We start from the raw sequence: 21,158 nt of genomic DNA on the forward strand, positions 1-21,158 counted from the left end.
TTGAGTCTATTGTTCCTCTTGTTTCCTCTTCAATTGGGAACTTTATAGTTGATGTTAATTCTCTCCTATTTGCTTCAATTTAACTTTTTGGGCAAAATCCATCATCTTCTTAATATCTAAAATTGAGGAAAGGATTCTTGACAGGAATCCTTTACAATGGAATGCGTGAATGTTCAGTCAATAATTCCAGTTATTTCCTTTGGGAAAATTCATTCCTTTGAATACTTGTTCCTGTCTATTTCCAATTCTATTGAGTCTATTGTTCCTCTTCTTGCCTCTTCAATTGGGAACTTTATAGTTGAAGTTATTTCTCTCCTATTTGCTTCAATATAACTTTTTGGGCAAAATCCATCATCTTCTTTATATCTAAAGCTGATCAAAGGATTCTTAACAGGAATCATATACATTTGAATGAGTGAATATGCATGCAATAATTCCAGTTATTTCCTTTGGGAAAATCCATTCCTTTGAATACTTGTTCCTGTCTATTTCCAATCTATTGAGTCTAGTGTTCCTCTTGTTTCCTCTTTTATTGGGAACTTTATAGTTGATGTTAATTCTCTGCAATTTGCTTCAATTTAACTTTTTGTGCAAATCCATCATCTTTTTTATATCAAAAGCTGATCAAAGGATTCTTAACAGGAATCATTTACATTTGAATGAGCGAATGTGCAGGCAATTGTTCCAGTTATTCCCTTGGGGAAAATCCATTCCTTTGGATACTTGTTCCTCTCTATTTCCAATTCTATTGAGTCTATTGTTCCTCTTGTTTCCTCTTCAATTGGGAACTTTATAGTTGATGTTAATTCTCTCCTATTTGCTTCAATGAAACTTTTTGGGCAAAATCCATCATCTTCTTTATATCTAAAGCTGATCAAAGGATTCTTAACAGGAATCCTATACATTTGAATGAGTGAATATGCATGCAATAGTTCCAGTTATTTCCTTTGGGAAAATCCATTCCTTTGAATACTTGTTCCTGTCTATTTCCAATCTATTGAGTCTAGTGTTCCTCTTGTTTCCTCTTTTATTGGGAACTTTATAGTTGATGTTAATTCTCTGCGATATGCTTCAATTTAACTTTTTGTGCAAATGCATCATCTTTTTTATATCAAAAGCTGATCAAAGGATTCTTAACAGGAATCATTTACATTTGAATGAGCGAATGTGCAGGCAATTGTTCCAGTTATTCCCTTGGGGAAAATCCATTCCTTTGGATACTTGTTCCTCTCTATTTCCAATTCTATTGAGTCTATTGTTCTTCTTCTTGCCTCTTCAATTGGGAACTTTATAGTTGATGTTAATTCTCTCCTATTTGCTTCAATGGATATTTGTGGGCAAAATCCATCATCTTCTTTATAGCTAAAGCTGATCAAAGGATTCTTAACAGGAATCCTATACAGTTGAATGAGTGAATGTGCATGCAATAGTTCCAGTTATTTCCTTTTTGAAAATCCATTCCTTTGAATACTTGTTCCTGTCTATTTCCAATTCTATTGAGTCTATTGTTCCTCTTCTTTCCTCTAAAATTGGGAACTTTATACTTGATGTTAATTCTCTCCTATTTGCTTCAATGGAACTTTTTGGACAAAATCCATCATCTTCTTTATATCTAAAGCGGATCAAAAGATTCTTAACAGGAATCATATACAGTTGAAAGAGCGAATGTGCAGGACATAGTTCCAGTTATTCCCATTGGGAAAATACATTCCTTTGGATACTTTTTCCTCTCTATTTTCAATTCTATTGAGTCTATTGTTCCTCTTGTTTCCTCTTCAATTGGGAACTTTATAGTTGATGTTAATTCTCTCCTATTTGCTTCAATTTAACTTTTTGGGCAAAATCCATCATCTTCTTAATATCTAAAATTGAGGAAAAGATTCTTGACAGGAATCCTTTACAGTGGAATGCGTGAATGTTCAGTCAATAATTCCAGTTATTTCCTTTGGGAAAATTCATTCCTTTGAATACTTGTTCCTGTCTATTTCCAATTCTATTGAGTCTATTGTTCCTCTTCTTGCCTCTTCAATTGGGAACTTTATAGTTGATGTTAATTCTCTCCTATTTGCTTCAATGAAAATTTTTGGGCAAAATCCATCATCTTCTTTATATCTAAAGCTGATCAAAGGATTCTTAACAGGAATCATATACATTTGAATGAGCGAATGTGCAGGCAATTGTTCCAGTTATTCCCTTTGGGAAAATCCATTCCTTTGGATACTTGTTCCTCTCTACTTCCCATTCTATTGAGTCTAGTTTTCCCTTTGTTTCTTTTGCATTTAGGAACATTATAGTCGATGATAATTCTCTCCTATTGGCTTCAGTGGAACATTTTGGGCAAAATCCATCATCTTCTTTATATCTAAATCTGATCAAAGGATTCTTAACAGGAATCCTATACAGTGGAATGAGTGAATATGCAGGCAATAGTTCCAGTTATTTCCTTTGGGAAAATCCATTCCTTTGGATACTTGTTCCTCTCTACTTCCCATTCTATTGAGTCTAGTTTTCCCTTAGTTTCTTTTGCATTTAGGAACATTATAGTTGATGATAATTGTCTCCTATTGGCTTCAATGGAACATTTTGGGCAAAATCCATCATCTTCTTTATATCTAAATCTGATCAAAGGATTCTTATCAGGAATCCTATACAGTGGAATGAGTGAATGTGCAAGCAATATTTCCAGTTATTTCCTTTGGGAACATCCATTTCTTTGGATCCTTGTTCCTCTCTATTTCCAATTCTATTGAATCTTGTGTTCCTCTTGTTTCCTCTTCAATTGGGAACTTTATTGTTGATGTTAATTCTCTCCTATTTGCTTCAACAGGACTTTCCGTACAAGATGCATTACATTCTGTATATCTAAAGCTGATCAAGGATTCTTAACAGGGATCGATACAGTGGAATGAGCGAATGTGCAGGTAACAATTCAAGTTATTTCCTTTCGGAAAATCCATTCCTTTGGATACTTCTTCCTCTCTATTTCCCATTCTATTGAGTCTAGTTTTCCCTTTGTTTCCTTTTCATTTGGGAACATTATAGTTGATGATAATTCTCTCCTATTGACTTCAATGGACCTTTTTGGGCAAAATCCATCATCTTCCTTATTTCTAAAGCTGATCAAAGTATTCTTAACGGGGATCGATACAGTGGAATGAGTGAATGTGCCGGCAATAGTTCCAGTTATTTCCTTTGGGAAAATCCATTCCTTTGGATACTTGTTCCTCACTACTTCCCATTCTATTGAGTCTAGTTTTCCCTTTGTTTCTTTTGCATTTAGGAACATTATAGTTGATGATAATTCTCTCCTATTGGCTTCAATGGAACATTTTGGGCAAAATCCATCATCTTCTTTATATCTAAATCTGATCAAAGGATTCTTAACAGGAATCCTATACAGTTGAATGAGTGAATGTGCAGGCAATATTTCCAGTTATTTCCTTTTGGAAAATCCATTCCCTTGGATACTAGTTCCTCTCTATTTCCCATTCTATTGAGTCTAGTTTTCCCTTTGTTTCCTTTCCATTTAGGAACATTATACCTGAAGATAATTCTCTCCTATTGGCTTCAATGGAACATTTTGGGCAAAATCCATCATCTTCTTTATATCTAAATCTGATCAAAGGATTCTTAAAGGAATCGATACAGTGGAATGAGTGACTCTGCGGGCAATAGTTCCAGTTATTTCCTTTGGGAAAATCCATTCCTTTGGATACTAGTTCCTCTCTATTTCCCATTCTATTGAGGCTACTTTTCCCTTTGTTTCCTTTCCATTTAGGAAAATGGAACTTCAATTTTTTTTTTTTGGGCAAAATCCATCATCTTCTTAATATCTAAAATTGAGCAAAGGATTCTTGACAGGAATCCTTTACAGTGGAATGCGTGAATGTTCAGTCAATAATTCCAGTTATTTCCTTTGGGAAAATCCATTCCTTTGAATACTTGTTCCTGTCTATTTCCAATCTATTGAGTCTAGTGTTCCTCTTGTTTCCTCTTTTATTGGGAACTTTATAGTTGATGTTAATTCTCTGCGATTTGCTTCAATTTAACTTTTTGTGCAAATGCATCATCTTTTTTATATCAAAAGCTGATCAAAGGATTCTTAACAGGAATCATTTACATTTGAATGAGCGAATGTGCAGGCAATTGTTCCAGTTATTCCCTTGGGGAAAATTCATTCCTTTGGATACTTGTTCCTGTCTATTTCCAATTCTATTGAGTCTATTGTTCCTCTTCTTGCCTCTTCAATTGGGAACTTTATAGTTGATGTTAATTCTCTCCTATTTGCTTCAATGAAAATTTTTGGGCAAAATCCATCATCTTCTTTATATCTAAAGCTGATCAAAGGATTCTTAACAGGAATCATATACATTTGAATGAGCGAATGTGCAGGCAATTGTTCCAGTTATTCCCTTTGGGAAAATCCATTCCTTTGGATACTTGTTCCTGTCTATTTCCAATTCTATTGAGTCTAGTGTTCCCTTTTGTTTCCTCTTCAATAGGAACTTTATAGTTGAAGTTATTTCTATTCCTATTTGCTTCAATGGGACTTTTTGGGCAAAATCCATCATCTTCTTAATATCTAAAATTGAGCAAAGGATTCTTGACAGGAATCATTTACAGTGGAATGCGTGAATGTTCAGTCAATAATTCCAGTTATTTCCTTTGGGAAAATACATTCCTTTGAATATTTGTTCCTGTCTATTTCCAATTCTATTGAGTCTATTGTTCCTCTTCTTGCCTCTTCAATTGGGAACTTTATAGTTGATGTTAATTCTCTCCTATTTGCTTCAATGGAACTTTTTGGGCAAAATCCATCATCTTCTTTATATCTAAAGCTGATCAAAGGATTCTTAACAGGAATCATATACAGTTGAATGAGCGAATGTGCAGGCAATAGTTCCAGTTATTCCCTTGGGGAAAATCCATTCCTTTGGATACTTGTTCCTCTCTATTTTCAATTCTATTGAGTCTATTGTTCCTCTTCTTGCCTCTTCAATTGGGAACTTTATAGTTGATGTTAATTCTCTCCTGTTTGCTTCAATTTAACTTTTTGGGCAAAATCCATCATCTTCTTTATATCTAAAGCTGAGCAAAGGATTCTTGACAGGAATCCTTTACAGTGGAATGCGTGTATTTGCATTCAATAGTTCCAGGTATTCCCTTTGGAAAAATCCATTCCTTTGAATACTTGTTCCTCTCCATTTCCAATTCTATTGAGTCTAGTGTTCCCTTTTGTTTCCTCTTCAATAGGAACTTCATAGTTAATGTTAATTCTCTCCTATTTGCTTCAATTTAACTTTTTGGGCAAAATCCATCATCTTCTTTATAGCTAAAGCTGAGCAAAGGATTCTTGACAGGAATCCTATACAGTTGAATGAGTGAATGTGCATGCAATAGTTCCAGTTATTTCCTTTGGGAAAATCCATTCCTTTGAATACTTGTTCCTGTCTATTTCCAATTCTATTGAGTCTATTGTTCCTCTTCTTGCCTCTTCAATTGGGAACTTTATAGTTGAAGTTATTTCTCTCCTATTTGCTTCAATATAACTTTTGGGCAAAATCCATCATCTTCTTTATATCTAAAGCTGATCAAAGGATTCTTAACAGGAATCATATACATTTGAATGAGTGAATATGCATGCAATAATTCCAGTTATTTCCTTTGGGAAAATCCATTCCTTTGAATACTTGTTCCTGTCTATTTCCAATCTATTGAGTCTAGTGTTCCTCTTGTTTCCTCTTTTATTGGGAACTTTAGAGTTGATGTTAATTCTCTGCGATTTGCTTCAATTTAACTTTTTGTGCAAATCCATCATCTTTTTTATATCAAAAGCTGATCAAAGGATTCTTAACAGGAATCATTTACATTTGAATGAGCGAATGTGCAGGCAATTGTTCCAGTTATTCCCTTGGGGAAAATCCATTCCTTTGGATACTTGTTCCTCTCTATTTCCAATTCTATTGAGTCTATTGTTCCTCTTCTTGCCTCTTCAATTGGGAACTTTATAGTTGATGTTAATTCTCTCCTATTTGCTTCAATGGATATTTGTGGGCAAAATCCATCATCTTCTTTATAGCTAAAGCTGATCAAAGGATTCTTAACAGGAATCCTATACAGTTGAATGAGTGAATGTGCATGCAATAGTTCCAGTTATTTCCTTTTTGAAAATCCATTCCTTTGAATACTTGTTCCTGTCTATTTCCAATTCTATTGAGTCTATTGTTCCTCTTCTTTCCTCTAAAATTGTGAACTTTATACTTGATGTTAATTCTCTCCTATTTGCTTCAATGGAACTTTTTGGACAAAATCCCTCATCTTCTTTATATCTAAAGCTGATCAAAAGATTCTTAACAGGAATCATATACAGTTGAAAGAGCGAATGTGCAGGACATAGTTCCAGTTATTCCCTTTGGGAAAATACATTCCTTTGGTTACTTTTTCCTCTCTATTTTCAATTCTATTGAGTCTATTGTTCCTCTTGTTTCCTCTTCAATTGGGAACTTTATAGTTGATGTTAATTCTCTCCTATTTTCTTCAATTTAACTTTTTGGGCAAAATCCGTCATCTTCTTAATATCTAAAATTGAGCAAAGGATTCTTGACAGGAATCATTTACAGTGGAATGCGTGAATGTTCAGTCAATAATTCCAGTTATTTCCTTTGGGAAAATACATTCCTTTGAATATTTGTTCCTGTCTATTTCCAATTCTATTGAGTCTATTGTTCCTCTTCTTGCCTCTTCAATTGGGAACTTTATAGTTGAAGTTATTTCTCTCCTATTTGCTTCAATATAACTTTTTGGGCAAAATCCATCATCTTCTTTATATCTAAAGCTGATCAAAGGATTCTTAACAGGAATCATATACATTTGAATGAGTGAATATGCATGCAATAATTCCAGTTATTTCCTTTGGGAAAATCCATTCCTTTGAATACTTGTTCCTGTCTATTTCCAATCTATTGAGTCTAGTGTTCCTCTTGTTTCCTCTTTTATTGGGAACTTTATAGTTGATGTTAATTCTCTGCAATTTGCTTCAATTTAACTTTTTGTGCAAATCCATCATCTTTTTTATATCAAAAGCTGATCAAAGGATTCTTAACAGGAATCATTTACATTTGAATGAGCGAATGTGCAGGCAATTGTTCCAGTTATTCCCTTGGGGAAAATCCATTCCTTTGGATACTTGTTCCTCTCTATTTCCAATTCTATTGAGTCTATTGTTCCTCTTGTTTCCTCTTCAATTGGGAACTTTATAGTTGATGTTAATTCTCTCCTATTTGCTTCAATGAAACTTTTTGGGCAAAATCCATCATCTTCTTTATATCTAAAGCTGATCAAAGGATTCTTAACAGGAATCCTATACATTTGAATGAGTGAATATGCATGCAATAGTTCCAGTTATTTCCTTTGGGAAAATCCATTCCTTTGAATACTTGTTCCTGTCTATTTCCAATCTATTGAGTCTAGTGTTCCTCTTGTTTCCTCTTTTATTGGGAACTTTATAGTTGATGTTAATTCTCTGCGATATGCTTCAATTTAACTTTTTGTGCAAATGCATCATCTTTTTTATATCAAAAGCTGATCAAAGGATTCTTAACAGGAATCATTTACATTTGAATGAGCGAATGTGCAGGCAATTGTTCCAGTTATTCCCTTGGGGAAAATCCATTCCTTTGGATACTTGTTCCTCTCTATTTCCAATTCTATTGAGTCTATTGTTCTTCTTCTTGCCTCTTCAATTGGGAACTTTATAGTTGATGTTAATTCTCTCCTATTTGCTTCAATGGATATTTGTGGGCAAAATCCATCATCTTCTTTATAGCTAAAGCTGATCAAAGGATTCTTAACAGGAATCCTATACAGTTGAATGAGTGAATGTGCATGCAATAGTTCCAGTTATTTCCTTTTTGAAAATCCATTCCTTTGAATACTTGTTCCTGTCTATTTCCAATTCTATTGAGTCTATTGTTCCTCTTCTTTCCTCTAAAATTGGGAACTTTATACTTGATGTTAATTCTCTCCTATTTGCTTCAATGGAACTTTTTGGACAAAATCCATCATCTTCTTTATATCTAAAGCGGATCAAAAGATTCTTAACAGGAATCATATACAGTTGAAAGAGCGAATGTGCAGGACATAGTTCCAGTTATTCCCATTGGGAAAATACATTCCTTTGGATACTTTTTCCTCTCTATTTTCAATTCTATTGAGTCTATTGTTCCTCTTGTTTCCTCTTCAATTGGGAACTTTATAGTTGATGTTAATTCTCTCCTATTTGCTTCAATTTAACTTTTTGGGCAAAATCCATCATCTTCTTAATATCTAAAATTGAGGAAAAGATTCTTGACAGGAATCCTTTACAGTGGAATGCGTGAATGTTCAGTCAATAATTCCAGTTATTTCCTTTGGGAAAATTCATTCCTTTGAATACTTGTTCCTGTCTATTTCCAATTCTATTGAGTCTATTGTTCCTCTTCTTGCCTCTTCAATTGGGAACTTTATAGTTGATGTTAATTCTCTCCTATTTGCTTCAATGAAAATTTTTGGGCAAAATCCATCATCTTCTTTATATCTAAAGCTGATCAAAGGATTCTTAACAGGAATCATATACATTTGAATGAGCGAATGTGCAGGCAATTGTTCCAGTTATTCCCTTTGGGAAAATCCATTCCTTTGGATACTTGTTCCTCTCTACTTCCCATTCTATTGAGTCTAGTTTTCCCTTTGTTTCTTTTGCATTTAGGAACATTATAGTCGATGATAATTCTCTCCTATTGGCTTCAGTGGAACATTTTGGGCAAAATCCATCATCTTCTTTATATCTAAATCTGATCAAAGGATTCTTAACAGGAATCCTATACAGTGGAATGAGTGAATATGCAGGCAATAGTTCCAGTTATTTCCTTTGGGAAAATCCATTCCTTTGGATACTTGTTCCTCTCTACTTCCCATTCTATTGAGTCTAGTTTTCCCTTAGTTTCTTTTGCATTTAGGAACATTATAGTTGATGATAATTGTCTCCTATTGGCTTCAATGGAACATTTTGGGCAAAATCCATCATCTTCTTTATATCTAAATCTGATCAAAGGATTCTTATCAGGAATCCTATACAGTGGAATGAGTGAATGTGCAAGCAATATTTCCAGTTATTTCCTTTGGGAACATCCATTTCTTTGGATCCTTGTTCCTCTCTATTTCCAATTCTATTGAATCTTGTGTTCCTCTTGTTTCCTCTTCAATTGGGAACTTTATTGTTGATGTTAATTCTCTCCTATTTGCTTCAACAGGACTTTCCGTACAAGATGCATTACATTCTGTATATCTAAAGCTGATCAAGGATTCTTAACAGGGATCGATACAGTGGAATGAGCGAATGTGCAGGTAACAATTCAAGTTATTTCCTTTCGGAAAATCCATTCCTTTGGATACTTCTTCCTCTCTATTTCCCATTCTATTGAGTCTAGTTTTCCCTTTGTTTCCTTTTCATTTGGGAACATTATAGTTGATGATAATTCTCTCCTATTGACTTCAATGGACCTTTTTGGGCAAAATCCATCATCTTCCTTATTTCTAAAGCTGATCAAAGTATTCTTAACGGGGATCGATACAGTGGAATGAGTGAATGTGCCGGCAATAGTTCCAGTTATTTCCTTTGGGAAAATCCATTCCTTTGGATACTTGTTCCTCACTACTTCCCATTCTATTGAGTCTAGTTTTCCCTTTGTTTCTTTTGCATTTAGGAACATTATAGTTGATGATAATTCTCTCCTATTGGCTTCAATGGAACATTTTGGGCAAAATCCATCATCTTCTTTATATCTAAATCTGATCAAAGGATTCTTAACAGGAATCCTATACAGTTGAATGAGTGAATGTGCAGGCAATATTTCCAGTTATTTCCTTTTGGAAAATCCATTCCCTTGGATACTAGTTCCTCTCTATTTCCCATTCTATTGAGTCTAGTTTTCCCTTTGTTTCCTTTCCATTTAGGAACATTATACCTGAAGATAATTCTCTCCTATTGGCTTCAATGGAACATTTTGGGCAAAATCCATCATCTTCTTTATATCTAAATCTGATCAAAGGATTCTTAAAGGAATCGATACAGTGGAATGAGTGACTCTGCGGGCAATAGTTCCAGTTATTTCCTTTGGGAAAATCCATTCCTTTGGATACTAGTTCCTCTCTATTTCCCATTCTATTGAGGCTACTTTTCCCTTTGTTTCCTTTCCATTTAGGAAAATGGAACTTCAATTTTTTTTTTTTGGGCAAAATCCATCATCTTCTTAATATCTAAAATTGAGCAAAGGATTCTTGACAGGAATCCTTTACAGTGGAATGCGTGAATGTTCAGTCAATAATTCCAGTTATTTCCTTTGGGAAAATCCATTCCTTTGAATACTTGTTCCTGTCTATTTCCAATCTATTGAGTCTAGTGTTCCTCTTGTTTCCTCTTTTATTGGGAACTTTATAGTTGATGTTAATTCTCTGCGATTTGCTTCAATTTAACTTTTTGTGCAAATGCATCATCTTTTTTATATCAAAAGCTGATCAAAGGATTCTTAACAGGAATCATTTACATTTGAATGAGCGAATGTGCAGGCAATTGTTCCAGTTATTCCCTTGGGGAAAATTCATTCCTTTGGATACTTGTTCCTGTCTATTTCCAATTCTATTGAGTCTATTGTTCCTCTTCTTGCCTCTTCAATTGGGAACTTTATAGTTGATGTTAATTCTCTCCTATTTGCTTCAATGAAAATTTTTGGGCAAAATCCATCATCTTCTTTATATCTAAAGCTGATCAAAGGATTCTTAACAGGAATCATATACATTTGAATGAGCGAATGTGCAGGCAATTGTTCCAGTTATTCCCTTTGGGAAAATCCATTCCTTTGGATACTTGTTCCTGTCTATTTCCAATTCTATTGAGTCTAGTGTTCCCTTTTGTTTCCTCTTCAATAGGAACTTTATAGTTGAAGTTATTTCTATTCCTATTTGCTTCAATGGGACTTTTTGGGCAAAATCCATCATCTTCTTAATATCTAAAATTGAGCAAAGGATTCTTGACAGGAATCATTTACAGTGGAATGCGTGAATGTTCAGTCAATAATTCCAGTTATTTCCTTTGGGAAAATACATTCCTTTGAATATTTGTTCCTGTCTATTTCCAATTCTATTGAGTCTATTGTTCCTCTTCTTGCCTCTTCAATTGGGAACTTTATAGTTGATGTTAATTCTCTCCTATTTGCTTCAATGGAACTTTTTGGGCAAAATCCATCATCTTCTTTATATCTAAAGCTGATCAAAGGATTCTTAACAGGAATCATATACAGTTGAATGAGCGAATGTGCAGGCAATAGTTCCAGTTATTCCCTTGGGGAAAATCCATTCCTTTGGATACTTGTTCCTCTCTATTTTCAATTCTATTGAGTCTATTGTTCCTCTTCTTGCCTCTTCAATTGGGAACTTTATAGTTGATGTTAATTCTCTCCTGTTTGCTTCAATTTAACTTTTTGGGCAAAATCCATCATCTTCTTTATATCTAAAGCTGAGCAAAGGATTCTTGACAGGAATCCTTTACAGTGGAATGCGTGTATTTGCATTCAATAGTTCCAGGTATTCCCTTTTGAAAAATCCATTCCTTTGAATACTTGTTCCTCTCCATTTCCAATTCTATTGAGTCTAGTGTTCCCTTTTGTTTCCTCTTCAATAGGAACTTCATAGTTAATGTTAATTCTCTCCTATTTGCTTCAATTTAACTTTTTGGGCAAAATCCATCATCTTCTTTATAGCTAAAGCTGAGCAAAGGATTCTTGACAGGAATCCTATACAGTTGAATGAGTGAATGTGCATGCAATAGTTCCAGTTATTTCCTTTGGGAAAATCCATTCCTTTGAATACTTGTTCCTGTCTATTTCCAATTCTATTGAGTCTATTGTTCCTCTTCTTGCCTCTTCAATTGGGAACTTTATAGTTGAAGTTATTTCTCTCCTATTTGCTTCAATATAACTTTTGGGCAAAATCCATCATCTTCTTTATATCTAAAGCTGATCAAAGGATTCTTAACAGGAATCATATACATTTGAATGAGTGAATATGCATGCAATAATTCCAGTTATTTCCTTTGGGAAAATCCATTCCTTTGAATACTTGTTCCTGTCTATTTCCAATCTATTGAGTCTAGTGTTCCTCTTGTTTCCTCTTTTATTGGGAACTTTAGAGTTGATGTTAATTCTCTGCGATTTGCTTCAATTTAACTTTTTGTGCAAATCCATCATCTTTTTTATATCAAAAGCTGATCAAAGGATTCTTAACAGGAATCATTTACATTTGAATGAGCGAATGTGCAGGCAATTGTTCCAGTTATTCCCTTGGGGAAAATCCATTCCTTTGGATACTTGTTCCTCTCTATTTCCAATTCTATTGAGTCTATTGTTCCTCTTCTTGCCTCTTCAATTGGGAACTTTATAGTTGATGTTAATTCTCTCCTATTTGCTTCAATGGATATTTGTGGGCAAAATCCATCATCTTCTTTATAGCTAAAGCTGATCAAAGGATTCTTAACAGGAATCCTATACAGTTGAATGAGTGAATGTGCATGCAATAGTTCCAGTTATTTCCTTTTTGAAAATCCATTCCTTTGAATACTTGTTCCTGTCTATTTCCAATTCTATTGAGTCTATTGTTCCTCTTCTTTCCTCTAAAATTGTGAACTTTATACTTGATGTTAATTCTCTCCTATTTGCTTCAATGGAACTTTTTGGACAAAATCCCTCATCTTCTTTATATCTAAAGCTGATCAAAAGATTCTTAACAGGAATCATATACAGTTGAAAGAGCGAATGTGCAGGACATAGTTCCAGTTATTCCCTTTGGGAAAATACATTACTTTGGTTACTTTTTCCTCTCTATTTTCAATTCTATTGAGTCTATTGTTCCTCTTGTTTCCTCTTCAATTGGGAACTTTATAGTTGATGTTAATTCTCTCCTATTTTCTTCAATTTAACTTTTTGGGCAAAATCCGTCATCTTCTTAATATCTAAAATTGAGCAAAGGATTCTTGACAGGAATCATTTACAGTGGAATGCGTGAATGTTCAGTCAATAATTCCAGTTATTTCCTTTGGGAAAATACATTCCTTTGAATATTTGTTCCTGTCTATTTCCAATTCTATTGAGTCTATTGTTCCTCTTCTTGCCTCTTCAATTTGGAACTTTATAGTTCATGTTAATTCTCTCCTATTTGCTTCAATGAATCTTTTTGGGCAAAATCCATCATCTTCTTTATATCTAAAGCTGATCAAAGGATTCTTAACAGGAATCATATACATTTGAATGAGCGATTGTGCAGGCAATTGTTCCAGTTATTCCCTTTGGGAAAATCCATTCCTTTGGATACTTGTTCCTGTCTATTTCCAATTCTATTGAGTCTATTGTTCCTCTTCTTGCCTCTTCAATTGGGAACTTTATAGTTGATGTTAATTCTCTCCTATTTGCTTCAATGGAACTTTTTGGGCAAAATCCATCATCTTCTTTATATCTAAAGCTGATCAAAGGATTCTTAACAGGAATCATATACAGTTGAATGAGCGAATGTGCAGGCAATAGTTCCAGTTATTTCCTTTGGGAAAATCCATTCCTTTGAATACTTGTTCCTGTCTATTTCCAATTCTATTGAGTCTATTGTTCCTCTTCTTGCCTCTTCAATTGGGAACTTTATAGTTGAAGTTATTTCTCTCCTATTTGCTTCAATATAACTTTTGGGCAAAATCCATCATCTTCTTTATATCTAAAGCTGAGCAAAGGATTCTTGACAGGAATCCTTTACAGTGGAATGCATGTATTTGCATTCAATAGTTCCAGGTATTCCCTTTGGAAAAATCCATTCCTTTGAATACTTGTTCCTCTCCATTTCCAATTCTATTGAGTCTAGTGTTCCCTTTTGTTTCCTCTTCAATAGGAACTTCATAGTTAATGTTAATTCTCTCCTATTTGCTTCAATTTAACTTTTTGGGCAAAATCCATCATCTTCTTTATAGCTAAAGCTGAGCAAAGGATTCTTGACAGGAATCCTATACAGTTGAATGAGTGAATGTGCATGCAATAGTTCCAGTTATTTCCTTTGGGAAAATCCATTCCTTTGAATACTTGTTCCTGTCTATTTCCAATTCTATTGAGTCTATTGTTCCTCTTCTTGCCTCTTCAATTGGGAACTTTATAGTTGAAGTTATTTCTCTCCTATTTGCTTCAATATAACTTTTGGGCAAAATCCATCATCTTCTTTATATCTAAAGCTGATCAAAGGATTCTTAACAGGAATCATATACATTTGAATGAGTGAATATGCATGCAATAATTCCAGTTATTTCCTTTGGGAAAATCCATTCCTTTGAATACTTGTTCCTGTCTATTTCCAATCTATTGAGTCTAGTGTTCCTCTTGTTTCCTCTTTTATTGGGAACTTTATAGTTGATGTTAATTCTCTGCGATTTGCTTCAATTTAACTTTTTGTGCAAATCCATCATCTTTTTTATATCAAAAGCTGATCAAAGGATTCTTAACAGGAATCATTTACATTTGAATGAGCGAATGTGCAGGCAATTGTTCCAGTTATTCCCTTGGGGAAAATCCATTCCTTTGGATACTTGTTCCTCTCTATTTCCAATTCTATTGAGTCTATTGTTCCTCTTCTTGCCTCTTCAATTGGGAACTTTATAGTTGATGTTAATTCTCTCCTATTTGCTTCAATGGATATTTGTGGGCAAAATCCATCATCTTCTTTATAGCTAAAGCTGATCAAAGGATTCTTAACAGGAATCCTATACAGTTGAATGAGTGAATGTGCATGCAATAGTTCCAGTTATTTCCTTTTTGAAAATCCATTCCTTTGAATACTTGTTCCTGTCTATTTCCAATTCTATTGAGTCTATTGTTCCTCTTCTTTCCTCTAAAATTGTGAACTTTGTACTTGATGTTAATTCTCTCCTATTTGCTTCAATGGAACTTTTTGGACAAAATCCCTCATCTTCTTTATATCTAAAGCTTATCAAAAGATTCTTAACAGGAATCATATACAGTTGAAAGAGCGAATGTGCAGGACATAGTTCCAGTTATTCCCTTTGGGAAAATACATTCCTTTGGTTACTTTTTCCTCTCTATTTTCAATTCTATTGAGTCTATTGTTCCTCTTGTTTCCTCTTCAATTGGGAACTTTATAGTTGATGTTAATTCTCTCCTATTTTCTTCAATTTAACTTTTTGGGCAAAATCCGTCATCTTCTTAATATCTAAAATTGAGCAAAGGATTCTTGACAGGAATCATTTACAGTGGAATGCGTGAATGTTCAGTCAATAATTCCAGTTATTTCCTTTGGGAAAATACATTCCTTTGAATATTTGTTCCTGTCTATTTCCAATTCTATTGAGTCTATTGTTCCTCTTCTTGCCTCTTCAATTGGGAACTTTATAGTTGATGTTAATTCTCTCCTATTTGCTTCAATGGAACTTTTTGGGCAAAATCCATCATCTTCTTTATATCTAAAGCTGATCAAAGGATTCTTAACAGGAATCATATACAGTTGAATGAGCGAATGTGCAGGCAATAGTTCCAGTTATTCCCTTGGGGAAAATCCATTCCTTTGGATACTTGTTCCTCTCTATTTTCAATTCTATTGAGTCTATTGTTCCTCTTCTTGCCTCTTCAATTGGGAACTTTATAGTTGATGTTAATTCTCTCCTGTTTACTTCAATTTAACTTTTTGGGCAAAATCCATCATCTTCTTTATATCTAAAGCTGAGCAAAGGATTCTTGACAGGAATCCTTTACAGTGGAATGCGTGTATTTGCATTCAATAGTTCCAGGTATTCCCTTTGGAAAAATCCATTCCTTTGAATACTTGTTCCTCTCCATTTCCAATTCTATTGAGTCTAGTGTTCCCTTTTGTTTCCTCTTCAATAGGAACTTCATAGTTAATGTTAATTCTCTCCTATTTGCTTCAATTTAACTTTTTGGGCAAAATCCATCATCTTCTTTATAGCTAAAGCTGAGCAAAGGATTCTTGACAGGAATCCTATACAGTTGAATGAGTGAATGTGCATGCAATAGTTCCAGTTATTTCCTTTGGGAAAATCCATTCCTTTGAATACTTGTTCCTGTCTATTTCCAATTCTATTGAGTCTATTGTTCCTCTTCTTGCCTCTTCAATTGGGAACTTTATAGTTGAAGTTATTTCTCTCCTATTTGCTTCAATATAACTTTTGGGCAAAATCCATCATCTTCTTTATATCTAAAGCTGATCAAAGGATTCTTAACAGGAATCATATACATTTGAATGAGTGAATATGCATGCAATAATTCCAGTTATTTCCTTTGGGAAAATCCATTCCTTTGAATACTTGTTCCTGTCTATTTCCAATCTATTGAGTCTAGTGTTCCTCTTGTTTCCTCTTTTATTGGGAACTTTATAGTTGATGTTAATTCTCTGCGATTTGCTTCAATTTAACTTTTTGTGCAAATCCATCATCTTTTTTATATCAAAAGCTGATCAAAGGATTCTTAACAGGAATCATTTACATTTGAATGAGCGAATGTGCAGGCAATTGTTCCAGTTATTCCCTTGGGGAAAATCCATTCCTTTGGATACTTGTTCCTCTCTATTTCCAATTCTATTGAGTCTATTGTTCCTCTTCTTGCCTCTTCAATTGGGAACTTTATAGTTGATGTTAATTCTCTCCTATTTTCTTCAATTTAACTTTTTGGGCAAAATCCGTCATCTTCTTAATATCTAAAATTGAGCAAAGGATTCTTGACAGGAATCATTTACAGTGGAATGCGTGAATGTTCAGTCAATAATTCCAGTTATTTCCTTTGGGAAAATACATTCCTTTGAATATTTGTTCCTGTCTATTTCCAATTCTATTGAGTCTATTGTTCCTCTTCTTGCCTCTTCAATTTGGAACTTTATAGTTGATGTTAATTCTCTGCTATTTGCTTCAATGAATCTTTTTGGGCAAAATCCATCATCTTCTTTATATCTAAAGCTGATCAAAGGATTCTTAACAGGAATCATATACATTTGAATGAGCGATTGTGCAGGCAATTGTTCCAGTTATTCCCTTTGGGAAAATCCATTCCTTTGGATACTTGTTCCTGTCTATTTCCAATTCTATTGAGTCTATTGTTCCTCTTCTTGCCTCTTCAATTGGGAACTTTATAGTTGATGTTAATTCTCTCCTATTTGCTTCAATGGAACTTTTTGGGCAAAATCCATCATCTTCTTTATATCTAAAGCTGATCAAAGGATTCTTAACAGGAATCATATACAGTTGAATGAGCGAATGTGCATGCAATAGTTCCAGTTATTTCCTTTGGGAAAATCCATTCCTTTGAATACTTGTTCCTATCTATTTCCAATTCTATTGAGTCTATTGTTCCTCTTCTTGCCTCTTCAATTGGGAACTTTATAGTTGAAGTTATTTCTCTCCTATTTGCTTCAATATAACTTTTGGGCAAAATCCATCATCTTCTTTATATCTAAAGCTGAGCAAAGGATTCTTGACAGGAATCCTTTACAGTGGAATGCGTGTATTTGCATTCAATAGTTCCAGGTATTCCCTTTGGAAAAATCCATTCCTTTGAATACTTGTTCCTCTCCATTTCCAATTCTATTGAGTCTAGTGTTCCCTTTTGTTTCCTCTTCAATAGGAACTTCATAGTTAATGTTAATTCTCTCCTATTTGCTTCAATTTAACTTTTTGGGCAAAATCCATCATCTTCTTTATAGCTAAAGCTGAGCAAAGGATTCTTGACAGGAATCCTATACAGTTGAATGAGTGAATGTGCATGCAATAGTTCCAGTTATTCCCTTTGGGAAAATCCATTCCTTTGAATACTTGTTCCTGTCTATTTCCAATTCTATTGAGTCTATTGTTCCTCTTCTTGCCTCTTCAATTGGGAACTTTATAGTTGAAGTTATTTCTCTCCTATTTGCTTCAATATAACTTTTGGGCAAAATCCATCATCTTCTTTATATCTAAAGCTGATCAAAGGATTCTTAACAGGAATCATATACATTTGAATGAGTGAATATGCATGCAATAATTCCAGTTATTTCCTTTGGGAAAATCCATTCCTTTGAATACTTGTTCCTGTCTATTTCCAATCTATTGAGTCTAGTGTTCCTCTTGTTTCCTCTTTTATTGGGAACTTTATAGTTGATGTTAATTCTCTGCGATTTGCTTCAATTTAACTTTTTGTGCAAATCCATCATCTTTTTTATATCAAAAACTGATCAAAGGATTCTTAACAGGAATCATTTACATTTGAATGAGCGAATGTGCAGGCAATTGTTCCAGTTATTCCCTTGGGGAAAATCCATTCCTTTGGATACTTGTTCCTGTCTATTTCCAATTCTATTGAGTCTATTGTTCCTCTTCTTGCCTCTTCAATTGGGAACTTTATAGTTGATGTTAATTCTTTCCTATTTGCTTCAATGGAACTTTTTGGGCAAAATCCATCATCTTCTTTATATCTAAAGCTGATCAAAGGATTCTTGACAGGAATCCTTTACAGTGGAATGCGTGTATTTGCATTCAATAGTTCCAGGTATTCCCTTTGGAAAAATCCATTCCTTTGAATACTTGTTCCTCTCCATTTCCAATTCTATTGAGTCTAGTGTTCCCTTTTGTTTCCTCTTCAATAGGAACTTCATAGTTAATGTTAATTTTCTCCTATTTGCTTCAATTTAACTTTTTGGGCAAAATCCATCATCTTCTTTATAGCTAAAGCTGAGCAAAGGATTCTTGACAGGAATCCTATACAGTTGAATGAGTGAATGTGCATGCAATAGTTCCAGTTATTTCCTTTGGGAAAATCCATTCCTTTGAATACTTGTTCCTGTCAATTTCCAATTCTATTGAGTCTATTGTTCCTCTTCTTGCCTCTTCAATTGGGAACTTTATAGTTGAAGTTATTTCTCTCCAATTTGCTTCAATATAACTTTTGGGCAAAATCCATCATCTTCTTTATATCTAAAGCTGATCAAAGGATTCTTAACAGGAATCATATACATTTGAATGAGTGAACATGCATGCAATAATTCCAGTTATTTCCTTTGGGAAAATCCATTCCTTTGAATACTTGTTCCTGTCTATTTCCAATCTATTGAGTCTAGTGTTCCTCTTGTTTCCTCTTTTATTGGGAACTTTATAGTTGATGTTAATTCTCTGCGATTTGCTTCAATTTAACTTTTTGTGCAAATCCATCATCTTTTTTATATCAAAAGCTGATCAAAGGATTCTTAACAGGAATCATTTACATTTGAATGAGCGAATATGCAGGCAATTGTTCCAGTTATTCCCTTGGGGAAAATCCATTCCTTTGGATACTTGTTCCTCTCTATTTCCAATTCTATTGAGTCTATTGTTCCTCTTCTTGCCTCTTCAATTGGGAACTTTATAGTTGATGTTAATTCTCTCCTATTTGCTTCAATGGATATTTGTGGGCAAAATCCATCATCTTCCTTATAGCTAAAGCGGATCAAAGGATTCTTAACAGGAATCCTATACAGTTGAATGAGTGAATGTGCATGCAATAGTTCCAGTTATTTCCTTTTTGAAAATCCATTCCTTTGAATACTTGTTCCTGTCTATTTCCAATTCTATTGAGTCTATTGTTCCTCTTCTTTCCTCTAAAATTGTGAACTTTATACTTGATGTTAATTCTCTCCTATTTGCTTCAATGGAACTTTTTGGACAAAATCCCTCATCTTCTTTATATCTAAAGCTGATCAAAAGATTCTTAACAGGAATCATATACAGTTGAAAGAGCGAATGTGCAGGACATAGTTCCAGTTATTCCCTTTGGGAAAATCCATTCCTTTGGTTACTTTTTTCTCTATTTTCAATTCTATTGAGTCTATTGTTCCTCTTGTTTCCTCCTCAATTGGGCACTTTATAGTTGATGTTAATTCTCTCCTATTTTCTTCAATTTAACTTTTTGGGCAAAATCCGTCATTTTCTTAATATCTAAATTTGAGCAAAGTATTCTTGACAGGAATCATTTACAGTGGAATGCGTGAATGTTCAGTCAATAATTCCAGTTATTTCCTTTGGGAAAATACATTCCTTTGAATATTTGTTCCTGTCTATTTCCAATTCTATTGAGTCTATTGTTCCTCTTCTTGCCTCTTCAATTTGGAACTTTATAGTTGATGTTAATTCTCTCCTATTTGCTTCAATGAATCTTTTTGGGCAAAATCCATCATCTTCTTTATATCTAAAGCTGATCAAAGGATTCTTAACAGGAATCATATACATTTGAATGAGCGAATGTGCAGGCAATTGTTCCAGTTATTCCCTTTGGGAAAATCCATTCCTTTGGATACTTGTTCCTGTCTATTTCCAATTCTATTGAGTCTATTGTTCCTCTTCTTGCCTCTTCAATTGGGAACTTTATAGTTGATGTTAATTCTCTCCTATTTGCTTCAATGGAACTTTTTGGGCAAAATCCATCATCTTCTTTATATCTAAAGCTGATCAAAGGATTCTTAACAGGAATCATATACAGTTGAATGAGCGAATGTGCAGGCAATAGTTCCAGTTATTCCCTTTGGGAAAATACATTCCTTTGGATACTTTTTCCTCTCTATTTTCAATTCTATTGAGTGTATTGTTCCTCTTCTCTACTCTTCAATTGGGAACTTTATAGTTGATGTTAATTCTGTCCTGTTTGCTTCAATTTAACTTTTTGGGCAAAATCCATCATCTTCTTTATATCTAAAGCTGAGCAAAGGATTCTTGACAGGAATCCTTTACAGTGGAATGCGTGTATTTGCATTCAATAGTTCCAGGTATTCCCTTTGGAAAAATCCATTCCTTTGAATACTTGTTCCTCTCCATTTCCAATTCTATTGAGTCTAGTGTTTCCTTTTGTTTCCTCTTCAATAGGAACTTCATAGTTAATGTTAATTCTCTCCTATTTGCTTCAATTTAACTTTTTGGGCAAAATCCATCATCTTCTTTATAGCTAAAGCTGAGCAAAGGATTCTTGACAGGAATCCTATACAGTTGAATGAGTGAATGTGCATGCAATAGTTCCAGTTATTTCCTTTGGGAAAATCCATTCCTTTGAATACTTGTTCCTGTCTATTTCCAATTC

The sequence above is a fragment of the Sminthopsis crassicaudata genome, chromosome 6 (genome assembly GCF_048593235.1).
Source record: "Sminthopsis crassicaudata isolate SCR6 chromosome 6, ASM4859323v1, whole genome shotgun sequence".
Classification (NCBI taxonomy): domain Eukaryota; kingdom Metazoa; phylum Chordata; class Mammalia; order Dasyuromorphia; family Dasyuridae; genus Sminthopsis; species Sminthopsis crassicaudata.